The sequence below is a fragment of the Pseudophryne corroboree genome, chromosome 9 (genome assembly GCF_028390025.1).
Source record: "Pseudophryne corroboree isolate aPseCor3 chromosome 9, aPseCor3.hap2, whole genome shotgun sequence".
In the NCBI taxonomy this organism is placed as follows: Eukaryota; Metazoa; Chordata; class Amphibia; order Anura; family Myobatrachidae; genus Pseudophryne; species Pseudophryne corroboree.
The window spans coordinates 358112894-358138171 of record NC_086452.1 but is presented as its reverse complement, the minus strand read 5'-3'; positions in this window follow the sequence as shown (position 1 = coordinate 358138171).

Sequence of the window (25278 nt, the reverse complement as noted above, 5' to 3'; positions counted from 1 at the left end):
CAAAAAAAACAAAAACACGTACGCAAACGACAATGACGGCCGTAAATGTGCCAAAACAACCCCGATTGGCATCGACATCGGAAAACACGAAAACAATAAAGTCGACTGCTTCGTAACTTTGCATATATGGATTCAAAAAGTTGCATGAAAATGCACCCGATACAAAACGAGTTTAAACACTACACAAACCGACTCAAACACGAATATTAGTAAATATTGGCCCATGTTGGCAGAAGACAAGCAGCAATACCAGTAGCAATTCCTACCTGGAATCCAATACGGTAAGCTCACAGGGGACACAGAAATCAGACTTGCAATACAGTTGAATCAAGGACTGTTAGGAGGTTGAAGGGTTTGGTCATGTACATAATTAAAGTGATAATGATGAATAAAGGCTCCAAAATGCAGCATAAAGATATACTTAAAGATTTGCTTTTGGCATAAAGATGGGCAACTCTAAATAAGTGTCTTGGTACTTAGGCAGGGGATAACTAATTATTTTGCTGCATAAGGTGGCAATTTAAATTTTAACTTGTTACCTAATATTGCCTAAAAAAGCTAAAATAAATATTTGCATATGAGCATTGTACACTAGAAAGTGCAAATATTGCCATTTTAGTTCGTATTCCATGTGCAAGCAAAGGAGAAACCATATAGCCAAACTATTCTTATAAATGCATGCTGTATGTGGATAGCAGAAGTTGTCCCATTGCCATCCCCTTGTTATACAGGATGTTTTTGTTATACAGGAAGTGTTTGTTTTACAGAAAGTTTTCAGCATGACTTACAGCTAGTAGAGTCACATTCTGTAGTCTCCAGAGTCCTGTGGTGATTTGCACAAAGACAACTTTACAATTTCAGCCACAAAATTACATTTACTTCAATTGGATCCCTTAATGTAAATAAATCCCTTAGTGTTGCTGCCCCTTTCTTGTCCACCACAGTTTGGGATACCTACCTTAGTTTACATTATTATAGACATATCTCTGAAATTAGGTGTTGCTGTTTATTGAACTCTTGCAATAATTCTGATGTATCACAGGGATTAACATCAAAGTAATGAGCAATACATGGTCTGGGGGTATTTACTTCATACTGGTCACAGTAGTTTGCCCACCCCCCAATCCCCAGCCCCACCCCCCATACATACACACACACACACACACACACACACACACACACACACACACACACACACACACACAATGTATGCGGATACTTACATATGGCAAATCTAACAGACTGTGACATTTTCCATGTGAGAAGTTCCATCACATGATAATTAGGGAATGGGCCAAAAGAAAGGGTTTGGGGTGGTCATTCCGAGTTGATCGTAGCTGTGCTAAATCTTCTTCCCTGATATGCGGGGAGACACCCAGCACAGAGCTATCCCGCCCCGCATGTCAGTTCGGCCCCCCCTCGCAGAAGTGCAAAGGCATCGCACAGCGGCGATGGCTTTGCACTTCAAGAGTAGCTCCCGGCCAGCGCAGCTTTAGTGTGCTGGCCGGGAGCTACTCTTCGCTCCCCGGCCCGCAGCAGCTGTGTGTGATGTCACGCAGCCGCTGCGGCCCGCCCTCCATTTGATCCAGCCATGCCTGCGTTGGCCGGACCAATCCCACGAAACGGCGGCCAAACGCCGCCGTTCCGCACCCTCCCGCCCAGCGATCACATTCCTGCTACGGCCTTCGGCCATTTGGCATGCGCTGGCGCACTACGGTGCTGGCGCATGCGCAGCAGGGACCCGTTCGCTCTGCTGCGTTTAAACGCAGCAAGCAAATGGGTCAGAATGACCCCCACGGTTCATAGGATTGACCACATTTAGGTCGACCACTATTAGTCGACAGTGACTAAGTTGACACCTAAAATAGGTCGACACAAGTATTAGGTCGACATGAGCAAGGTCTACATGAGTTTTTTTTGTGTGTGTAATTTTCTTTGTAGAGTGACCGGGAACCATAATTAGTGCACCATGTCTCCTTGCATGGTTCACTTCGCTCACCATGCTTCGGGCATGGTGCCTCGCTCCACTACTGCTGCGCTTGGCACAGGTAACCATTTCTAATTGTAGTCCACGTGGATTGTAAAGCATAAAAAAGTAAAAAGAATGAAAATAATTGTGAAAAACTCATGTCGACATTTTGTCATGTCGACCTAGTAACCATCTCGACTTATAAACCATGTCGACCTAACTGTCGACCTAAGTGTGGTCGACCTAGAGACCGTATACCCAAAAGAAATACCTGTAGACAACAAGTATATAGAACTATCACAATGAGTTCACAAATGGGTTACACAATGCTGCTAGTCAGGCAGAAATAACAATGAAGTACAGTACAATGCAGGCATGCAGACAAGGTTGTGTATCAATTGCATAAGATAATGCTCCAAGTGGAAAACAACCAAAAACTTTTGAACCATTAGAAATTTGCAAGTTTGTGGGTTTTGGATGAGCAATCTGACATTTTGTATACAACCTTTCCTTCCAAATTACTTGTATCCCGAATTGTCAGGATAAAGAACTGAATTTGTTTTGCTGACAAAGAGGATGATTTTAGTTGCAAACCTTTGTGTCAAACTGAGAAATCAGCACTAGTCACATACATAATAGAATCACATACATAATATATAGATTTCTTAAATAAATCAAGACAGCAAGGAAAATCAAACAAACTGCTAGACAAACTCAAGCGATCTGCCAAGAAACCCAGGAACAAATAGGAAAGACAAATATTCAGAGAAATGACTATACATGAAGTTTCAGGTAAACTCATGCATCCTTATTTTCTATGCTTCCCATTCATATGAAAAGTAGGGATGAGCGGGTTTGGTTCCCTGAGAACTGAACCCGCCCAAACTTGGGGATCTGAGACCGGTACCGAGTCAGGCACAGTTTTGCATGCATAACTCGGATCCAAAAATGAGGCAAAACGTCATCATCCCACTGTCGGATCTCGCGGGTTTTGGATTCTATATATAGTCCCAGTGATCGGCGCCATCTTCACTCCAGACTTGGAGAGTGCACAGTAAGGACGTGTTCCTTCTGAGCTGCATGCTGTTAGGGAAGGAGCAAGCACGAATAGCGCAAAGCGGGACAGGAGAGAGCAAAGAGGGGCAGGAGAGAGCAAAGGGGCACAAAAGAGAGCAGAGGGGGCTGGAGAGAGCAGAGGGGTTGTTTTGAAGGAGAGTTGAGTTGGGTGTGCTGTCACTGTGTTAGGGCTCTGCATAGTAGCCTACTGTGGCTGTGTATCTATAGGACCAGGTGTTCTCTGACTATAACAGGCTGTGTATTGCCATACACTACTGTTGTATATCCTTTGTGTGTGATCCAAAGCAAAAAATATATTTCTCTTGGTGCATCACTCTGACTACTAGTACTACGGCTGCCATACACTACTGCTATATATCCTTTGTGTGTGATCCAGAGAGAAAAAAACATTTCTATTGGTGCATCACTCATTGACGACTACCAGTACTGCCGTACACAACTGCTATATATCTGTGTGTGATTCAAGACAAAAAATATTTCTACTGGTGCGTCACTCTATGAGTACAGCGGCTGTCATACACTACTGCTATATATCCTCTGTGTGTGATCCACAGCAAAAAAAAAATATTTCTATTGGTGCGTTACTCAGTGACGACTACCAGTTCTGCCGTACACTACTTCTATATATTCTCTGTGTGTGATCCAAAGCAAAAAAATATTTCTATTTGTGTGTCACTCTGACTACTAGTACAGCGGCTGCCATACACTACTGCTATATATCCTCTGTGTGTGATCCAGAGCAAAAAAATATATTTCTATTGGTGCGTTACTCAGTGACCACTACCAGTACTGCCGTAAACTACTGCTATATATCTGTGTGTGATTCAAAGCAAAAAATATATTTCTATTGGTGCTTCACTCAGTGACGACTAGTACTACGGCTGCTATACACTACTGCTATATATCTGTGTGTGATCCAAAGCCAAAAATATATTCGTATTGTGCGTCACACAGTAACGACTAGTACAGCGGCTGCCGTACATTACTGCTATATATGTGTGTGATCCAAAGCGAAAAAAATATATTTCTATTACTGTATGTATTTGAAAGAGGTGGTCTGTCTGGTGTACCTGAAAGGGGTGATCTGTCTGTCCATCCGGGGGCTCTGCCCCAGTGTAAAATTAAATTAATAAAAGTTAAAAACATAAAGCCTAAAATTATAATTATAAAAAAATATGTATTTTTTTGTTTGTGCTGTACCCCAGTGTACTATACAATTTTTATTTTATTTTCATAAGTACTGTGACACTGACATTCAGACTGCAGTATATTATTTTCTACTCATAAACGCATTGTGCGACGCTGTCGGAGTAGTCAACCACAGTGTGTAATTATTATATATAGTTCTGATTAATTTGTGCGACACTGTAACCGCCGGTGTGTGATATAAAAAATACTTTTACATATTTTTTACTCATTTGTGCGACACTGCAACCACAGTGTGTGATATAAAAAATAATATATATGTTTTGATTTAAAATAATATTTTGTGCTGTGTCATCCAGGGATGCAGAAGCTCCGTCCATCTAGGGGTGTTCTGTAAGTCCACCCAAAATAAAAGACATATTTTTTTTAGATTTTGTGCTGTATCCTCCCAGAATACATCCAGACGTGCCTCGTCCATTTCAGGGTGTGGTGTCTGTAGCTCATATTCTTATAATAACTTATTGTCCTATTTTCATAACTCTTCTTATCACCATATCGTAATTAATGGCACTTAATATTATTAATAATAATAGTTATAAATTAGATACATTTAAATTAATATAAATAAACCCTCCACACTCATATGGTGAACTTTCTGCATATCAACGATATCTTTGAGGAAATTAAGAATTTGATTCTAAATAAATAAAATAAAATAAATTAAATTTAAATAAATTAAAAATAAAATAAATTATATAAATTAAATCTAAAATATTGTCTTTTTTTCTTCTTCTTTGCCTTCATCATCTTTTTGTGAACTGAAATCTTGAGCCTTGCCTAATGCATCTTTTTTTAAATACATTCTTTTTTTTATATTTTGTCCTCCCAGTACATATACATCCAAGGGCTGCTGCTGCTCGGTCCAGCTACCTTGGTGCAACCTTTTGGTCTAAATTGGATAAAAATAATATTGTGAGCTGTGAGGTGTTCAGAAGTCTGGAAATGAGTGGAAATGAATGTTATTGAGGTTAATAATACTGTAGGAACAAAAACACTCCCAAATTCTGTTATTTTAGCTGTTTTGATGATTATTATTTTTTTAATCCAGATTTAAAACCAAAACCCGCAAGGGTGGTTTTGGCAAAACTAATCCAGATCCAAAACATGGAGATCCAGATCTAAAACCAAAACACAAAACACGGAAAATGGCCCGGTGCACACCCCTAAATTGAAAAGGCATAGTAGAAGAGGATTGATGAGGGCACTTTTAATCTCCAAGTGGGCAGGTAAATGCTATTACTGATTGTCCTGTTTGCTAAGTAGGTAGTGCCTGGTGGCACAATTTTTATTGCCGCTGTATGTCCCTGCCCAATTTGCAAACTGATAAGCTCCCTTGCAGGAGAATTTCCTGTTCTCTTGAATGTCTCGGACATCTCACCCTAGTTTGAGCGTCTCCCATACACAGGGTCGGATTGGGTATTTAAAGTGCAAAATATTATGAAAGTGGCCTGGTGCAGAGGATGAACTACCAGCAGTTCAGCCGGTGCAATACACAGTGGCCGGCGGTAATTAAGGGGAACACAGCTGGCGGCATTGGAGTTGATACCTCTCTACACATACTACTGCAATTACTGTAGCTATACCCTCATTACAGCATTAAGCAACATGGTCCATAATACTGTAATGTTCCCATATCACTGCAATCACCCTACCCCCAAAATCCACATTACAGTAACTGGGTATACTGAAACCCCACGGCAGCAATACCTGTCCCACATCACAGTGTACACCCTTTTTTAAGCAATCCCCTCCCAATACAGCAGCAACAATACCACCATCACCATCACGCATTACAGTAATGCAACCACTGCCCATATACATTACAGTAATATGTACCACCAGCACCACCACACTTTACAGTATTTCCACCACTACCCATATACATTACAGCATTATGTACCACTAGCACCACCACACATTACAGTAATTCCACCACTGCCTATATACTTTATAGTAATATGTTCCACCATCCCAGGGGCGGAACTCCCGGAGGCAACGGAGTCTGTTGCCGCCGGGCTCCAGCCCTGAATGGGGCACCTGGCTCCTCCATTGTATACCAGCCCTGCCCTTCTTGCTTCAAGATGCGCAGCGCCGATCAGCATCAATGGTGCGCTCCCCCTCTGTGACCCCTCGCATGAGACCCGGAAGTTTGTGAAGCTTAGGATACATGGGATCAGGGCCGGCTCCAGGCATGTTCCAATAGAGCGGCCGATCAGGGCGCCACCCTTAATGGGCGCCGCACGCTGGCACCGCCATATTGGAGCCTGGTCCTGTGTCTGTGTGTGGCTCCAGCTCCGTCCCCGGCCCGCCTCCGAGTCCCACTCCCAGCCAGCAGTCAGTGGCTGACTCTGTGCTGGGGGCGGGACTATGCAAAACTACTCAGTGCGCGCCGCTGGCGCCACATAGCACGCACTGAGTTTGGTTTAGTGCCCCCAGCCGCCCACCCTCCGGAGACTGAGGGGAAGGAGAGGCGCACGCTGCGCTCTCCTCCCCATTCTCACAGCAGGAGCAGCAGCCGCTGCCTCCTCCCCACCCAAGAGCCCAAGAGGACCATTGGCAGCAGCAGCGCGGTGAGCAGCACTGGGGGGGGAGGGGAGAGAAGAGACGAAGACGACGACACTGTGTGGGGACATGTATTTCAGGGACTGGGAGCATATCTGGCACTGTGGGGCAGGTGTATCTGGCACTGGGGGCATATCTGGCACTGTGGGGCATGTGTATCTGGCACTGTGGGGCATATCTAACACTGTGGGGCATGTGTATCTTTGCACTGTGGGGCATATCTGAATATGGTGAGGCAGGTGTATCTGGCACTGGGGGCATATCTGGCACGGTGAGGCAGGTGTATCCTGCACTGGGGGCATATATGACACTGGGGCAGGTGTATCTGGTACTGGGGGGCATATCTGGCACTGTGGGGCATGTGTATCTGGCACTGGGGGCATATCTGGCACTGTGGGGCATGTGTATCTGGCACTGTGGGGCATGTGTATCTGGCACTGTGGGGCATATCTGACAATGTGGGGCATGTGTATCTTTGCACTGTGGGGCATATCTGACACTGGGGCATGTGTATCTTTGCACTGGGGGCATATCTGGCACGGTGAGGCAGGTGTATCTGGCACTGGGGGCATATCTGGCACGGTGAGGCAGGTGTATCTGGCACTGGGGCATATCTTACACTGGGGCAGGTGTATCTGGCACTGGGGGGCATATCTGGCACTGTGGGGCATGTGTATCTGGCACTGGGGGCGTATCTGGCACTGGGGGCATATCTGACGCTGTGGGGCATGTGTATCTTTGCACTGTGGGGCATATCTGAATATGGTGAGGCAGGTGTATCTGGCACTGGGGGCATATCTGGCACGGTGAAGCAGGTGTATCTTGCAATGGGGGCATATATGACACTGGGGCAGGTGTATCTGGTACTGGGGGGCATATCTGGCACTGTGGGGCATGTGTATCTGGCACTGGGGGCATATCTGGCACTGTGGGGCATGTGTATCTGGCACTGTGGGGCATATCTGACAATGTGGGGCATGTGTATCTTTGCACTGTGGAGCATATCTGACACTGGGGCATGTGTATCTTTGCACTGGGGGCATATCTGGCACGGTGAGGCAGGTGTATCTGGCACTGGGGGCATATCTTACACTGGGGCAGGTGTATCTGGCACTGGGGGGCATATCTGGCACTGTGGGGCATGTGTATCTGGCACTGGGGGCATATCTGACACTGTGGGGCATGTGTATGTTTGCACTGTGGGGCATATCTGAATATGGTGAGGCAGGTGTATCTGGCACTGGGGGCATATCTGGCACGGTGAGGCAGGTGTATCTTGCAATGGGGGCATATATGACACTGGGGCAGGTGTATCTGGTACTGGGGGGCATATCTGGCACTGTGGGGCATGTGTATCTGGCACTGTGGGGCATATCTGACAATGTGGGGCATGTGTATCTTTGCACTGTGGGGCATATCTGACACTGGGGCATGTGTATCTTTGCACTGGGGGCATATCTGGCACGGTGAGGCAGGTGTATCTGGCACTGGGGGCATATCTTACACTGGGGCAGGTGTATCTGGCACTGGGGGGCATATCTGGCACTGTGGGGCATGTGTATCTGGCACTGGGGGCGTATCTGGCACTGGGGGCATATCTGACACTGTGGGGCATGTGTATGTTTGCACTGTGGGGCATATCTGAATATGGTGAGGCAGGTGTATCTGGCACTGGGGGCATATCTGGCACGGTGAGGCAGGTGTATCTTGCAATGGGGGCATATATGACACTTGGGCAGGTGTATCTGGTACTGGGGGGCATATCTGGCACTGTGGGGCATGTCTATCTGGCACTGGGGGCATATCTGGCACTGTGGGGCATGTGTATCTGGCACTGTGGGGCATGTGTATCTGGCACTGTGGGGCATATCTGACAATGTGGGGCATGTGTATCTTTGCACTGTAGGGCATATCTGACACTGGGGCATGTGTATCTTTGCACTGGGGGCATATCTGGCACCGGGAGGCAGGTGTATCTGGCACTGGGGGCATATCTGGCACGGTGAGGCAGGTGTATCTGGCACTGGGGGCATATCTTACACTGGGGCAGGTGTATCTGGCACTGGGGGGCATATCTGGCACTGTGGGGCATGTGTATCTGGCACTGGGGGCATATCTGGCACTGGGGGCATATCTGACACTGGGGCATGTGTATCTTTGCACTATGGGGCATATCTGAATATGGTGAGGCAGGTGTATCTGGCACTGGGGGCATATCTGGCATGGTGAGGCAGGTGTATCTTGCACTGGGGGCATATATGACACTGGGGCAGGTGTATCTGGTACTGGGGGGCATATCTGGCACTGTGCGGCATGTGTATCTGGCACTGGGGGCATATCTGGCACTGTGGGGCATGTGTATCTGGCACTGTGGGGCATGTGTATCTGGCACTGTGGGGCATATCTGACAATGTGGGGCATGTGTATCTTTGCACTGTGGGGCATATCTGACACTGGGGCATGTGTATCTTTGCACTGGGGGCATATCTGGCATGGTGAGGCAGGAGTATCTGGCACTGGGGGCATATCTTACACTGGGGCAGGTGTATCTGGCACTAGGGGCATATCTGGCACTGTGGGGCATGTGTATCTGGCACTGGGGGCATATCTGGCACTGGGGGCATATCTGACACTGTGGGGCATGTGTATGTTTGCACTGTGGGGCATATCTGAATATGGTGAGGCAGGTGTATCTGGCACTGGGGGCATATCTGGCACGGTGAGGCAGGTGTATCTTCCACTGGGGGCATATATGACACTGGGGCAGGTGTATCTGGTACTGGGGGGCATATCTGGCACTGTGGGGCATGTGATCTGGCACTGGGGGCATATCTGGCACTGTGGGGCATGTGTATCTGGCACTGTGGGGCATGTGTTTCTGGCACTGTGGGGCATATCTGACAATGTGGGGCATGTGTATCTTTGCACTGTGGGGCATATCTGACACTGGGGCATGTGTATCTTTGCACTGGGGGCATATCTGGCACGGTGAGGCAGGAGTATCTGGCATTGGGGGCATATCTTACACTGGGGCAGGTGTATCTGGCACTGGGGGCATATCTGGCACTGTGGGGCATGTGTATCTGGCACTGGGGGCGTATCTGGCACTGGGGGCATATCTGACACTGTGGGGCATGTGTATGTTTGCACTGTGGGGCATATCTGAATATGGTGAGGCAGGTGTATCTGGCACTGGGGGCATATCTGGCACGGTGAGGCAGGTGTATCTTGCACTGAGGGCATATATGACACTGGGGCAGGTGTATCTGGTACTGGGGGGCATATCTGGCACTGTGGGGCATGTGTATCTGGCACTGGGGGCATATCTGGCACTGTGGGGCATGTGTATCTGGCACTGTGGGGCATGTGTATCTGGCACTGTGGGGCATGTGTATCTGGCACTGTGGGGCATATCTGATAATGTGGGGCATGTGTATCTTTGCACTGTGGGGCATATCTGACACTGGGGCATGTGTATCTTTGCACTGGGGGCATATCTGGCACGGTGAGGCAGGTGTATCTGGCACTGGGGGCATATCTGGCACGGTGAGGCAGGTGTATCTGGCACTGGGGGCATATCTTACACTGGGGCAGGTGTATCTGGCACTGGGGGGCATATCTGGCACTGTGGGGCATGTGTATCTGGCACTGGGGGCGTATCTGGCACTGGGGGCATATCTGGCACTGTGGGGCATGTGTATCTGGCACTGGGGGCATATCTGGCACTGTGGGGCAGGTGTATCTGGCACTGGGGGCATATCTGGCACTGGGGGGCATGTGTATCTGACACTGTGGGGCATGTGTATCTGACACTGTGGGGCATGTGTATCTGACACTGTGGGGCATGTGTATCTGACACTGGGGCAGGTGTATCTGACACTGGGGCATGTGTATCTGGCACTGAGGGCATATCTGGCACTGTGGGGCATGTGTATCTGGCACTGGGGGCATATCTGGTACTGTGGGGCATGTGTATCTGGCACTGAGGTCATATCTTGCACTGTGGGGCATGTGTATCTGGCACTGGGGCAGGTGTATCTGGCACTGGGGCAGGTGTATCTGGCACTGGGGCAGGTGTATCTGACACTGGGGGCATATCTGGCACTGTGGGGCAGGTGCACTGGGGCAGGTGTATCTGGCACTGGGGCAGGTGTATCTGACACTGGGGCAGGTGTATCTGGCACTGGGGGCATATCTGGCACTGTGGGGCAGGTGTATCTGGCACTGGGGGCATATCTGGCAGTGTGGGGCAGGTGTATCTGGCACTGGGGGCATATCTGGCACTGTGGGGCATGTGTATCTGACACTGTGGGGCATGTGTATCTGACACTGGGGCATGTGTATCTGGCACTGAGGGCATATCTGGCACTGTGGGGCAGGCGTATCAGGCACTGGGGGCGTATCAGGCACTGGGGGCATATCTGGCACTGTGGGGCATGTGTATCTGGCACTGGGGGCATATCTGGCACTGTGGTGCATGTGTATCTGGCACTGAGGTTATATCTTGCACTGTGGGGCATGTGTATCTGGCACTGGGGCAGGTGTATCTGGCACTGGGGCAGGTGTATCTGACACTGGGGCAGGTGTATCTGGCACTGGGGGCATATCTGGCACTGTGGGGCAGGTGTATCTGGCACTGGGGGCATATCTGGCACTGTGGGGCAGGTGTATCTGGCACTGGGGGCATATCTGGCACTGGGGGCATATCTGGCACTGTGGGGCATGTGTATCTGACACTGTGGGGTATGTGTATCTGACACTGGGGCATGTGTATCTGGCACTGAGGGCATATCTGGCACTGTGGGGCAGGCGTATCAGGCACTGGGGGCGTATCTGGCACTGGGGGCATATCTGGCACTGTGGGGCATGTGTATCTGGCACTGGGGGCATATCTGGCACTGTGGGGCATGTGTATCTGGCACTGAGGTCATATCTTGCACTGTGGGGCATGTGTATCTGGCACTGGGGCAGGTGTATCTGACACTGGGGCAGGTGTATCTGGCACTGGGGGCATATCTGGCACTGGGGGGCAGGTGTATCTGGCACTGTGGGGCAGGTGTATCTGGCACTGAGGGCATATCTGGCACTGTGCGGCAGGTGTATCTGGCACTGGGGACATATCTGGCACTGTGGGGCATGTGTACCAGGCCTGCTACGAGGCATATCATGTGTAGCTGGCACTGCTGGGGGGCATATCATGTGTAGCTGGCACTGCTGGGGGGCATATCATGTGTAGCTGGCACTGCTGTGGGGCATGTCATTTGCACCTGGCACTACTGTGGGGCATGTCATGTGTAGCTGGCACTGCTGCGGGGCATGTCATGTGTAGCTGGCTGCGGGGCATGTCATGTGTAGCTGGCACTGCGCTACTGTAGACATTATGTGTATCTGGCACCTTACTGGAGATGTGTAATCTGGCACTATACTGGAGACATTGTGTGTAAGAAACACTACTATGTTATGTGTAAGGCTGCTAATTGTGTGCGTAGAGGGGGTGTGAAAATATATTTATTTGTAGTGTGATAAGATGAAGTTGTGAGACCACGCCCACTTTTCCAGATACCACGCCCACTTTTCCAGATGCCACGCCCACTTTTCCAGGATGCCACACCCACTTTTCCAGGAGCGCGCACGAGGAAGGCGCGCGCATATGGTGGTGGGGGCGCTTTGACATTTTCTCGCTCAGGGTGTCAGTAGGCCTAGAGCCGGCCCTGCATGGGATGACGGAACCATGCCTGTGCATATCCATCACACACCAGGAACCGCGGCGCTGACATGTGCAGTCTACCTGGCTGTTAACAAAACATCCCTCCTGAGCGATGGAGACACATTACAGTACTCACTGCCTGGCTGAGTGCTGCGGAATACGCGAGATACGGGGAGGCGTGAAACAATAGCAGGAGGAGTAGAGTGGAGACCGGGGACACAGGGGAGGAGCTTCCCCCACGACCAGCCACCCTGACCAAGAGAGGGGGACACGGTCCGGACAGTGAGGCCAGAAGAAGTGCCGCTCCAAGCGGGCACCACAGCGGACAAGGAGGGTAAGCGTGGATAAAATTCACAGCTCTTGTGCAGGGGGCATCGGGAGTCTCCCCTCTGCTGGGAATCCAACTAACTCTATGGGCGAGACCACAGCCACCCGGCCACATTAGGAGGAGCGTCTCTTTATCCTTCAGTGTCCCGCAGAGCGGCAGAAGTTTTTATGCACCTCACCCTGTGCTGTCCCCTCGCTCTCACCATCTCTGTCTTTCCCCTCATCTCTCTCTCTCCCTGTCTCTCCCCTTCTCCCTGTTTCTGTGTCCCTGTCTCTCTCTCCCTCTCCCTGTCTCTCTCCCTCCATCTCTGTCTCTCTTTCCCTGTCTATGTCTCTCTCTCTCCATCTCTGCATCTCTTCCTGTCTCTCTCCCTCAATCTCTGTCTCTCTCCCTCAATCTCTGTCTCTCTCCTTCGTCTCCCTCGCTCTCTTGTCCCCATCTGTTTGTCTCTACCTGTTTCTGCATCTCTCTCCCTGTCTCCCTCCCTCTGTCTCTCCCTTGTCTATTTCCCTGTCTCGCTCTCTCTCTCTCTCTATCTCTGCATCTCTCAATGTCTCTCTCCCTCAATCTCTGTCTCTCTCTCCCTGTCTCTCTCCGTTGTCTCCCTCGCTCTCTTGTCCACATCTGTTTGTCTCTACCTGTTTCTGCATCTCTCTCCCTGTCTCCCTCTGTCTCACCCTCGTCTCTTGCCCCTTCTTTATCCCCCTCCCTGTCATTCTCCCTCGTCTCTCTCTCTCCCCCCATTTCTGTCTCTCTCCCGTTCTCTCTCCATCTCTGCATCTTTCTACCTGTCTCTCTCCCTCCATCTCTTTCTCCCTGTCTCTCCCTCCATCTCTTTCTCCGTGTCTCTCCCTCCTCGGTTTCTCTCTTTCCCCATCTCTGTCTCTCTCTCCCCTCTATGTCTCTCACTCTCTGTCTCCCTCCCTGTCATTCTCCCCCTCTCCCTGTCTCTATCTCCCTTTCCCTGTCTCTGTGTCCCTGTCTCCCTCCCTGTATCTGCATCTCTCTCCCTCTCTCTGTTTCTCTCTCTCCCTCTGTCTCTCTTCCTCCATCTCTGTCTCTCTCTTCCTCATCTATGTCTTTCCTTGTCTCTGTATCTCTCTCCCTGTCTCTGACTATCTCTGCATTTCTCTCCCTGTCTCTCTCTCTCCATCTGTCTTTTTCTCCCTTGTCTCTCTTGTCTCTCCCTTGTCTCTCTCCCTTGTCTCTCCAATGTATGCCACTTTGGCCCGATCCGTGGGGAAGTTCTGTGAGAGAAGTTCAAAATGCACCTCGCATTGATTGAGAAAACCATGGCAATTCTTTGGATTCCCATTATAGCAAGAGGGAGTGGGAAGCTGAAGGCGTTACCTGGTTCCGGACAAGGATTGAACATTACTGGTGGCAACCACTGGAGCAGGTACTGGAACTGGAGCCGGAACTACAGAAGCCAGGGAAGCCTGAATTTGATCCAGCCGGCCGGATAATTCCTGGAGATACTGCATCACCTGGCCCTGTGCCGCCTCCTGACTCTGAACTCGGGAAACTAAGTTTTGGATGGCACTTGATTCTGGCTTCCGATCCCCGGGGTCCATGTGCACTGAGTATACTGTCACTGACCTGGGTTCGGAGTGTTGAGAACTCGGGGATTCTTCTGATGATCGGAAGGAGGAACCACAGCTGGGCCGGAGCAGGGATGGATGGATGTAGGTTTTCCTCATGCAGAACTAGCCGTAGTAACTGGCGTATAATGCTGAGGAATTAAATTATGATTTGAGAACGATGGTGAAGCACACAGAAGAATGAAGAACTTGTGAGCGATGCTGAAGAGATGAATGAGGATTTGAGAACGATGGTGAAGCACACAGAAGAATGAAGAACTTGTGAGCGATGCTGAAGAAATGAATGAGGATTTGAGAACGATGGTGAAGCACACAGAAGAATGAAGAATTTGTGAGCGATGTTTGAAGAATGAGAAGCTTGTGAGTGATGTTGAAGAAATGAATGAGGATTTAAGATTCAGTGTAACTCTGTAAGTATGGAAGGCATTCCACTTGGAGATATCATGTAATACAGGAAACACAGGAGGTGTCCCCTTAAGAGAAACACTGTAACTCAGAGAATGTCCCACTGAGTGATACACTGTAACGCTGGTAGCACAGTGAATGTTCCACTGAGTGATACACTGTAACGCTGGTAGCACAGTGAATGTTCCACTGAGTGATACACTGTAACGCAGGTAGCACAGTGATTGTTCCACTGAGTGATACACTGTAACGCTGGTAGCACAGTGAATGTTCCACTAGGTAATACACTGTAACGCTGGTAGCACAGTGATTGTTCCACTGAGTGATACTCTGCAAACGCTGGTAGCACAAGAAATGTTCCACTGAGTGATACTCTGCAAACGCTGGAATCACAAGGAATGTTCCACTGAGTGATACTCTGCAAATGCTGGAAGCACAAGGAATGTTCCACTTAGAGATACTCTGCAAACACTGGTACACAGGAGACGTTCAGTTAGAGAACTCACTGAACGCTGCTAGCACTGGTGATCATAGAAGAGACGATACTCAGGTGCCGGAGCTCTGCACGGCGTCTTCCTTTGAACTTCCCGCTCTCTCCCAATTGGCGGAAGGGGCCGATGATGTCACTCGCCCACCACGCTCCCGTGAACGCCAGGCGCAATGGCGGCGCCCACACCCCGGGAACCCGCCGGAGGCAGCGCCAGCAAGACGCAACAACCCGGTGCCCACCGAGGGCGGCGACCGCCGAGAGTCCCAGCGCACCCGGAGCGGTAAGCGCGCCAGCCGCAGCGCCGCGAGTGTGACAGTACAACCTCCTCTATGAGTGGCCCCTGGACACTTTCCTGGTTTCGTGGGATGCTTAGAATGAAATATCCGGACTAGTCGGGGAGCAGTGACTTCAGAAGCTTTGACCCAGCTCTTCTCCTCAGGACCATAACCTTTCCATTCTACCAGATACTGTAAATTCTTGTGAAGATAACGAGAGTCAAGAATAGCTTTGATTTCAAATTCTGTTCCAGCTTCAGTCTCTACCAAGGTCGGCCTAGGAGACTCTGAATGGAACCGATTTAAGATGAGGGGACGAAGAAGAGAAACATGGAACGAAGTTGGTACCCGAAAGTGGGAAGGCAACCACAATTTGCAGACAACCGGGTTCAGGACTTGCAAAACAGGGTAAGGACCGATGAACCTCGGAGCAAACTTCATAGCGGGCACTCTTAAACGAAGATTGCGGGTAGAGAGCCATACCCTGTCACCAACTTTGTATTGAGGAGCTGCTCGCCATTTTCTATCCGCAAAGAATTTGTAGCGGCCAGAGATTTTTTTGAGATTAGCATGAACCTTACTCCAGATTTGACTGAAGCGCTGGAGAGTAGAAGCTGCAGCAGCAGGTACATCCTCCGAAGGAGAGATGGGTAATTATGGAACTCGTGGATGGAATCCATAATTAATGAAGAATGGAGACTCACCAGTGGAAAAGTGATACAGATGGTTATGGGCAAACTCGGCCCAGGGTAACAGTTCCACCCAATCGTCCTGCGAAGGAGAAAGATAAACGCGGAGAAAAGTCTCTAAATCTTGATTGACGCGTTCAGTCTGCCCATTGGTTTGTGGATGGTAAGCGGATTAGAACTTGAGTTTTATTTGTAAAGCTGAACAGAGGGCCCTCCAGAATCTAGCAGTGAACTGTACCCCTCGATCAGAGACTATCTCCCGAGGTAACCCGTGCAGGCGGAAGTGTTCACGAATAAATAGTAAAGCCAACTTGGGAGCCGTTGGTAACCCGGACAATGGAACAAAATGTGCCATTTTAGAAAAGCGGTCAATAATCACCCAGATGGTATTGTAACCCTTGGAGAGGGGTAATTCAGTAACAAAGTCCATGGAAATATGGGTCCAGGGTTTCTTAGGAATGGACAGTGGACGAAGAAACCCCGCAGGAGGCAGACAAAGAGTTTTGTGCTGAGCACATTGAGGACATGAGTTGACATAATCTTGTTTATCCTTCTTCATGGTGTCCCACCAATATGACCTTCGTAGAAATTCACATATTTTTTGAACACCAGGATGACCGGAAAACTTGGAGATATGAGCGCACTGCAGCAACTTTGGACGAAATTCAACTGGTACAGACATTCTCCCAGGAGGAGGACCCAGAGTAGTGGGAGCTGCTGAAATAGAGACTGGACTGAGAATCAAACTCTCTTCAAAGGAATTCTCCTCATCCGAGGCCGATAAAGAACGAGACAGAGCATCAGCCTTAGCGTTGAGAGTCCCGGCCCGGTACTTAATAACAAACGAGAATCGAGTGAAAAAGAGCGCCCATCTAGCTTGACGGGAATTCAAGCACTGGGCTGTCTTGATATACAACAAGTTCTTGTGATCGGTATAGATCGTAATTAGGTGTTTAGCACCTTCCAATAAGTACCTCCATTCTTCTAATGCAGATTTTATTGCTAAAAGCTCCTGATCTCCAATGGTGTAGTTTCGTTCAGCAGGAGAGAACTTACGAGAATGGAAACCACATGGATGTAACTTCCCATCAGAGGAGTACTGTGAAAGAATGGCACCGATGCCTACTGAAGAAGCATCGACTTCCAAGAAGAATGGTTTAGAAAAATTTGGTTGTTGGAGTACCGGAGCAGACATGAAGGCTGATTTCAACCGGGCAAACGCTACTTCAGCTTCTGAAGACCAGTGACTTGGGTCAGACCCCTTTTTGGTTAGGGCAGTAATAGGTGCAACAATGGTAGAAAATCCCTTTATAAATTTCCGGTAGTAATTTGCAAAGCCCAGAAATCTTTGTACCGCTTTCAAGGAGAGAGGCTTAGTCCAGTCCCGAATGGCAGTGAGTTTCTCCGGATCCATGCGAAGCTCCGTACCTGATATGACATATCCGAGGAATGGAATTGAAGGGACCTCAAAGACGCATTTGGAAATCTTGCCATAGAGACGATTCCTTCGTAGGCGAATAAGTACTTCTTTGACCTGTACTCTGTGCTCTGCAAGATTCTTAGAAAATATCAGAATTCATCCAAGTACACCAGTAAGCTTTGATATAACATATCTCAGAAGATTTCATTAACAAATCCCTGAAAAACGGCAGGGGCATTGCTGAGGCCAAACGGCATTACCAGATACTCGTAATGCCCGTCCCTGGTATTAAAGGCCGTCTTCCATTCATCCCCCTGTCGGATACGTATCAAATTATAGGCTCCTCTTAAGTCGAGCTTAGCGAAAACGTGGGCTCCACGAACCCTATCAAATAGCTCCATGATTAGAAGTAGAGGGTATTTGTTCTTAACGGTGATATAATTTAAGCCACAATAATCAATACATGGTCTTAACCCTCCGTCCTTCTTCTTCACAAAAAAGAAACTTGCTCCAGCCGGGGAGGTAGAGGGGCGAATGAATCCTTTCAGCAGATTAGACTTAATGTAGTCCGACATAGCTTGGGTCTCGGGTAATGATAAGGGATATGTGCGTCACCCGAGGTGGCATTCTCCCTGGGATAAGCTCAATGGGACAGTCCCAGGGTCTATGCGGTGGTAACTGATCGGCCGCCTGTTCTGAAAATACGTCTGTGAACTCCCGATAGGCCTCTGGAATAAGCTCCTCATCCGACTTGGAAGATGCACGGAGCGGGTAAACAGGAGTGAGACAATTAGAGTGACAAAACGAACTCCAGGACACTATTTGTGACGACTTCCAGTCGACGTGAGGATTGTGAATTCTAAGCCAAGGTAGACCAAGAACAAGATCGTGAGGCATCTCCGGAATTACTAGGAACTCCAGATGTTCTTGATGCAGAGCTCCGACCTGCAGCTTGATTGGCTCTGTGCGACTTGTAATAAGACCATTAGATATTTTGGTACCATTGATGGCGGTCAACGTAATAGGTCGTTTGACAGACTGTAACTGTAAACCCAGACTCTGAACACAAGAAAGAGAAACAAAGTTCCCTGCAGCCCCAGAGTCCAGCAGGGCTTTATCAGGTTTAGCTATAGACTCAGAAAACAGAGACACGGAGAGTAAACAATCCACTGTCGGAGAAGATTTAGATGTAACCCCTAAATCGACTTCTCCAGAACAAGCTAGGACTGCCCATTTCCCGGACGGCACTTGCAGTATTTGAAAAAGTGATCCGCGGCTCCACAGTAGAGGCAGAGTTTACCCTCACGACGGCGCTGTCGTTCTTCCGGGGACAGCCGGGATCGATTGATTTGCATGGGTTCATCCGAACTTGGGGTAACTGTTTGCTTAGACGGGAGAGACCGGAATCTGGATTGATCCGACCGACTACGTTCGCCACCTCGTTCCTGCATGTGGAGATCCACCTTAACGCAGAGTGAGATCAACTGTTCTAAGGAATCTGGCAGATCCCTAGTGACCAGCTCGTCTTTTAGACGGTCGGAGAGCCCGTTCCAGAAAGCGGCCCGGAGAGCATCATTATTCCAGTGTAGTTCAGAGGCTATGGTCTGGAAGTGAATCACATACTGTCCCACTGAACGGGAGCCTTGACAGACTCGGAGCAGGTCCGAGGAAGCAGCGGTCATTCTGCCGGGCTCGTCAAAAATCCTTTGACGCGATGAAATTGGTGTAACTGGAAACCAAAGGGTCAGATCGCTCCCACAACGGAGACACCCAATCCAACGCTGAACCTTCAAGCAAGGAAATAATGTATGCCACTTTGGCCCGATCCGTGGGGAAGTTCTGTGAGAGAAGTTCAAAATGCACCTCGCATTGATTGAGAAAACCACGGCAATTCTTTGGATTCCCATTATAGCAAGAGGGAGTGGGAAGCTGAAGGCATTACCTGGTTCCGGACAAGGATTGAACATTACTGGTGGCAACCACTGGAGCGGGTACTGGAACTGGAGCCGGAACTACAGAAGCCAGGGAAGCCTGAATTTGATCCAGCCGGCCGGATAATTCCTGGAGATACTGCATCACCTGGCCCTGTGCCGCCTCCTGACTCTGAACTCGGGAAACTAAGTTTTGGATGGCACTTGATTCTGGCTTCCGATCCCCGGGGTCCATGTGCACTGAGTATACTGTCACTGACCTGGGTTCGGAGTGTTGAGAACTCGGGGGTTCTTCCGATGATCGGAAGGAGGAACCAAAGCTGGGCCGGAGCAGGGATGGACGGATGTAGGTTTTCCTCATGCAGAACTAGCCGTAGTAACTGGCGTATAATGCTGAGGAATTAAATTATGATTTGAGAACGATGGTGAAGCACATGGAAGAATAAAGAACTTGTGAGCGATGCTGAAGAGATGAATGAGGATTTGATAACGATGGTGAAGCACACAGAAGAATGAAGAACTTGTGAGCGATGCTGAAGAAATGAATGAGGATTTGAGAACGATGGTGAAGCACACAGAAGAATGAAGAATTTGTGAGCGATGTTTGAAGAATGAGAAGCTTGTGAGTGATGTTGAAGAAATGAATGAGGATTTAAGATTCAGTGTAACTCTGGAAGTATGGAAGGCATTCCACTTGGAGATATCATGTAATACAGGAAACACAGGAGGTGTCCCCTTAAGAGAAACACTGCAACTCAGAGAATGTCCCACTGAGTGATACACTGTAACGCTGGTAGCACAGTGAATGTTCCACTGAGTGATACACTGTAACGCAGGTAGCACAGTGATTGTTCCACTGAGTGATACACTGTAACGCTGGTAGCACAGTGAATGTTCCACTAGGTGATACACTGTAACGCTGGTAGCACAGTGATTGTTCCACTGAGTGATACTCTGCAAACGCTGGTAGCACAAGGAATGTTCTACTGAGTGATACTCTGCAAACGCTGGAAGCCCAAGGAATGTTCCACTGAGTGATACTCTGCAAATGCTGGAAGCACAAGGAATGTTCCACTGAGAGATACTCTGCAAACGCTGGTACACAGGAGACGTTCAGTTAAAGAACTTACTGAACGCTGCTAGCACTGGTGATCATAGAAGAGACGATACTTAGGCGCTGGAGCTCTGCACGGCGTCTTCCTTTGAACTTCCCGCTCTCTCCCAATTGGCGGAAGGGGCCGATGACGTCACTCGCCCACCACGCTCCCGTGAACGCCAGGCGCAATGGCGGCGCCCACACCCCGGGAACCCGCCGGAGGCAGCGCCAGCAAGACGCAACAACCCGGTGCCCACCGGGGGCGGCGACCGCCGAGAGTCCCAGCGCACCCGGAGCGGTAAGCGCGGCAGCCGCAGCGCCGCGAGTGTGACATGTATTGCCACACATTACAATAATGCCATCACTGACCATATACATTACAGCATTATGTAACACCAGCATAACCGCACATTGCAGTAATTGTGACCACTACCCATATATATTCCAGCAATATGTACTACCACCATTACCACACATTATAGTAATGTCACCACTGCCCATATACATTACAGCATTATGTACCACCAGCATCACCACCACACATTATAGTATTGCCACCACTACCCATCTACATTCCAGCATTATGTACCACCATTACCACAAATTACAGTAATTCCACTACTGTCCTTATACATTACAGTAATATCATAGGCATGCACACGGGGTGTGCATGTTGTGTGCAGATACACCTAATGCAGAGAGCCACCAGTGGTGCAAGTATGCGGGTGCCTCCTGCCGTAAACTTTGCATCTGTTACCTGCCATTACCACCGCCTCCCATTTTGGCAGGGCTGCCAGGAGGAAGGAGTGTGATGCTGATATTACATCACGGACACACTCCCTAGCCTATCTGACTCTTCCTCACTGTCTGCCAGCTCATACAGTCATACAGGAGAAGAGAGGAGGGAGTGGGATGCTGAGACACACAGAATGAAGGGAGATGCAGGCTGAAAGACTCAGAGTGAATGGGGGAGACTGAAAGACAAGGGAGGTGGAGGCTGAAATACACACACTGAAGGTGGTGGTGCTCAGGCTGAGAGACACAGAGTGAAGGGGTAGCAGGTCTAGAGACACAGAGTGAAGGGTGGTATGCTGAGAGGCACAGTGCGGAAATGGAAGGCTGAGAGGCACAGAGTGAAGGGTGGGAGGCTGAGACACACAAAATGATGGTGTGGCAGAGAGATGCAGGTGGGAGATGATAGTGCGGCTGAGAGATGCAGGAAAGAGAAGATGGTATGGCTGAGGGATGCGGGGAGGAGATGATGAAGTGGCTGAGAGATGCGGGGAGGGGGAGATGATGGTGTGGCTGATAAACCGAGGGAGGAAATGATGGTGTGGCTGAGAGATGCGAGGGAAGACAGTGGTGTGGCTTGGAAACAGGGGATGGAGATGAGTTTGTGGCTGAGAGATGCGGGGAGGAGATGATTTTGTGACTGAGAGATGCTGGGAGGAGATTATGGTGTGTTTGGTGGAGATGCAGGGATAAGATGGTATTGTGGCTGAAAGATGCAGACTGGAGATGATGGTGTGGCTGACATACGCAGGCGGGAGATGATGGTTTGGCTGAGTGATGCAGGGAGCAGATGGTGGTGTGGCTGAGATATGTAGGTGGGAGATGATGGTGTGGCTGAGAGATGCAGAGGGGAGATGATGGTATGGCTGAGAGATGCAGGAAAGAGAAGATGGTATGGCTGAGGGATGCGGGGAGGAGATGATGAAGTGGCTGAGAGATGCGGGGAGGGGGAGATGATGGTGTGGCTGATAAACCGAGGGAGGAAATGATGGTGTGGCTGAGAGATGCGAGGGAAGACAGTGGTGTGGCTTGGAAACAGGGGATGGAGATGAGTTTGTGGCTGAGAGATGCGGGGAGGAGATGATTTTGTGACTGAGAGATGCTGGGAGGAGATTATGGTGTGTTTGGTGGAGATGCAGGGATAAGATGGTATTGTGACTGAAAGATGCAGACTGGAGATGATGGTGTGGCTGACATACGCAGGCGGGAGATGATGGTGTGGCTGAGTGATGCAGGGAGCAGATGGTGGTGTGGCTGAGAGATGTAGGTGGGAGATGATGGTGTGGCTAAGAGATGCAGAGGGGAGATGATGGTATGGCTGAGAGACATAGGGAGGATATGATGGTGTGGCTGAGAGATGTGGGGAGGAGATGATGGTGTGGCTGAGAGACACGGGGAGATGTAGTGTGGCTGAGAGAGGCAAATGGGAGATGATGAAGGGGCTGACAGATGCAGACGGAAGATGATAGTGTGGATGAGAGATGCAGGGGGAGATGATAGCCTGGTTGAGAGACGTACAGTAGGTGGGAGATGATGGTGTGGCTGAGAGATGCAGGGAGGAGATGAAGGCATAACTGAGAGACGCAGGTGGGAGATGATGGTGTGGCTAAGGGACACAGAAGGCCGGAGTTCTGTTGTATAATGATGACATTGGTTATATTCCCACACTAACAGGCATCTACCGAACCATATGATATCCTACATGAATAGTGAATTCTGACTGAATACTGACTACAGTAATTTGTATCACACCATTACCACACATTACAGTAATGCTACCACTGTCCATATACAGTACATTAATAATATGTACCAGCACCACACATTGTAAATATACAACCACTACTACACATTACAGCAATACCGCCTTTCACAAGTTATAACTATGCAGCCATCATCACCACACTGGAAGTCCTTTCAAGATAACTATTTTGCCCCCCCAATCAAGAAATAATGATTGCCCTCTTAATTAATAAGTGTATTTTGCCTCTGCTTATATTATAAATGACCACATAGCTCAAACAGCTTCTGATCTTAGCCAACACGGGTTACAGATATGTGACCGGCGGTCACAATACTGGCCCCTAAATCCCGCCCGCTCACAATCCTGATGGTTGGCTTGCCGACCAGCAGGGACTATTCCCACTTGTGGGTGTCCACGACACCCAAAGAGTGGGAATAGAACCAAGCCCAAGGGGCTTGTTGCGCTTGCCCCCCACCCCGCCCCCCTCCCGCTCTCTCCTGACCGCCAGTCGTGCATACCCAACCCCCTCTCACAACCATCTCTTCTTGTGGTGCTTTTTGTAATCAGTTGTCACACCGTAGCCTCAATAAATCCACAATTTATATTCTACCCATGTAAAAAATCAAGATGGCAATTTATAATATGACGCTTTGTAAAACAGCAGTACAGTAAATTTCCTCAATAGTGTTTTTCTTTAAACAAATAACAGTTAAAAACAGCTTAAAAAATTAAAGAAAAGTTAAAAATATTTAAACATTTTAAACAAGCTTTATTTATAAAATACAGCATTTTTTTCCAGTTATATTCTTCTGTTTTCTCCATCCTGAAATGTTGTACTTTATCAATACAAATTTGTTGCTGTATGATAGTTTGTGAATGTGCTGTTATTACAGTATTCAGGTTTACACATTCCATTGCCCTTTCATTCATTCAAATGACATCCCCACACATTTGACATTTTGTCTTGCACATATGCTCTGAGCCAAGCAACATAATATGTGCAATGCTTTTCACATTGCCTTCTCACTTCCAGAAATCACTCATACTGTTATGGTTTGTTCGCAATCACTGTTATCAAAAACAGAATTTTGGATTGTATAAAATACTTGCAACCTTACATTCTGAACTCCAGCCATCCTAAGTGAAGCCCTGTCACAGATTTCCCCTCATTTTTAATAGTTGGTTCCTCATTTATGATACCGATTATGGATATAAAGCCTGAATCAGACTTACAGTAGGAGAAAAGAGAAAAGTAATAATTTGTACATTGGAAAAAACACATTGTACTGCAGGTGGGGCAGACTGATTGCAGAGAGATTTAGGGGGAGATGCAGGGGTGTTTTAACATAGGAGAGGACCCATGTGGAGACTCCAGATGGCCCACAAGGCTTACCACTAACACCATGTCCCCTAGCAAAAGTCATACTTTGTTTTTTCTACAAAGACTGTTCAGTAGGTTTGCAAAGTAAGGTTTGCTTAGCAGATTACAAGGCTTCTAAATATGAGGATACTGATGTTAGTTCTTTTTGTCAATGCCAGTTGGATGGTCTTCTCATAGGTCAGACTTATGCTTCACTCCTGGCCTTCCTGTTACTTTGATGGGTTTATAAATAGACCAGAAAAACAGTGAGTGAAAGACGCATCCTTTTATTGTATAAAAACAAACAGTAGCATAATTGCAGCAATATCAGGGCACTCACTGCACAGCAAATTACCTCATAATCATAGAGTCAATGTGATACACAATCCTGGCTGCCCTGCCATGCTCTCTGACTAAACTGGATAGGCAATATTCAATTGTTTCTTGCGCCGACAGCCAGTAGATGGCTCCCAATTGAGCTATTCAATTGTTGCTCCGTTCGGGCACGAACACTTAGCATTTCCGCACCCCCTCCCCCATGGGTCAATGTCTGTGGTTTTGGTTTAGGTTTTGGAGTTTTCTTTTTTTTTTTCCAAAAATGACAAAGAAGCTAAAAGCACATAATT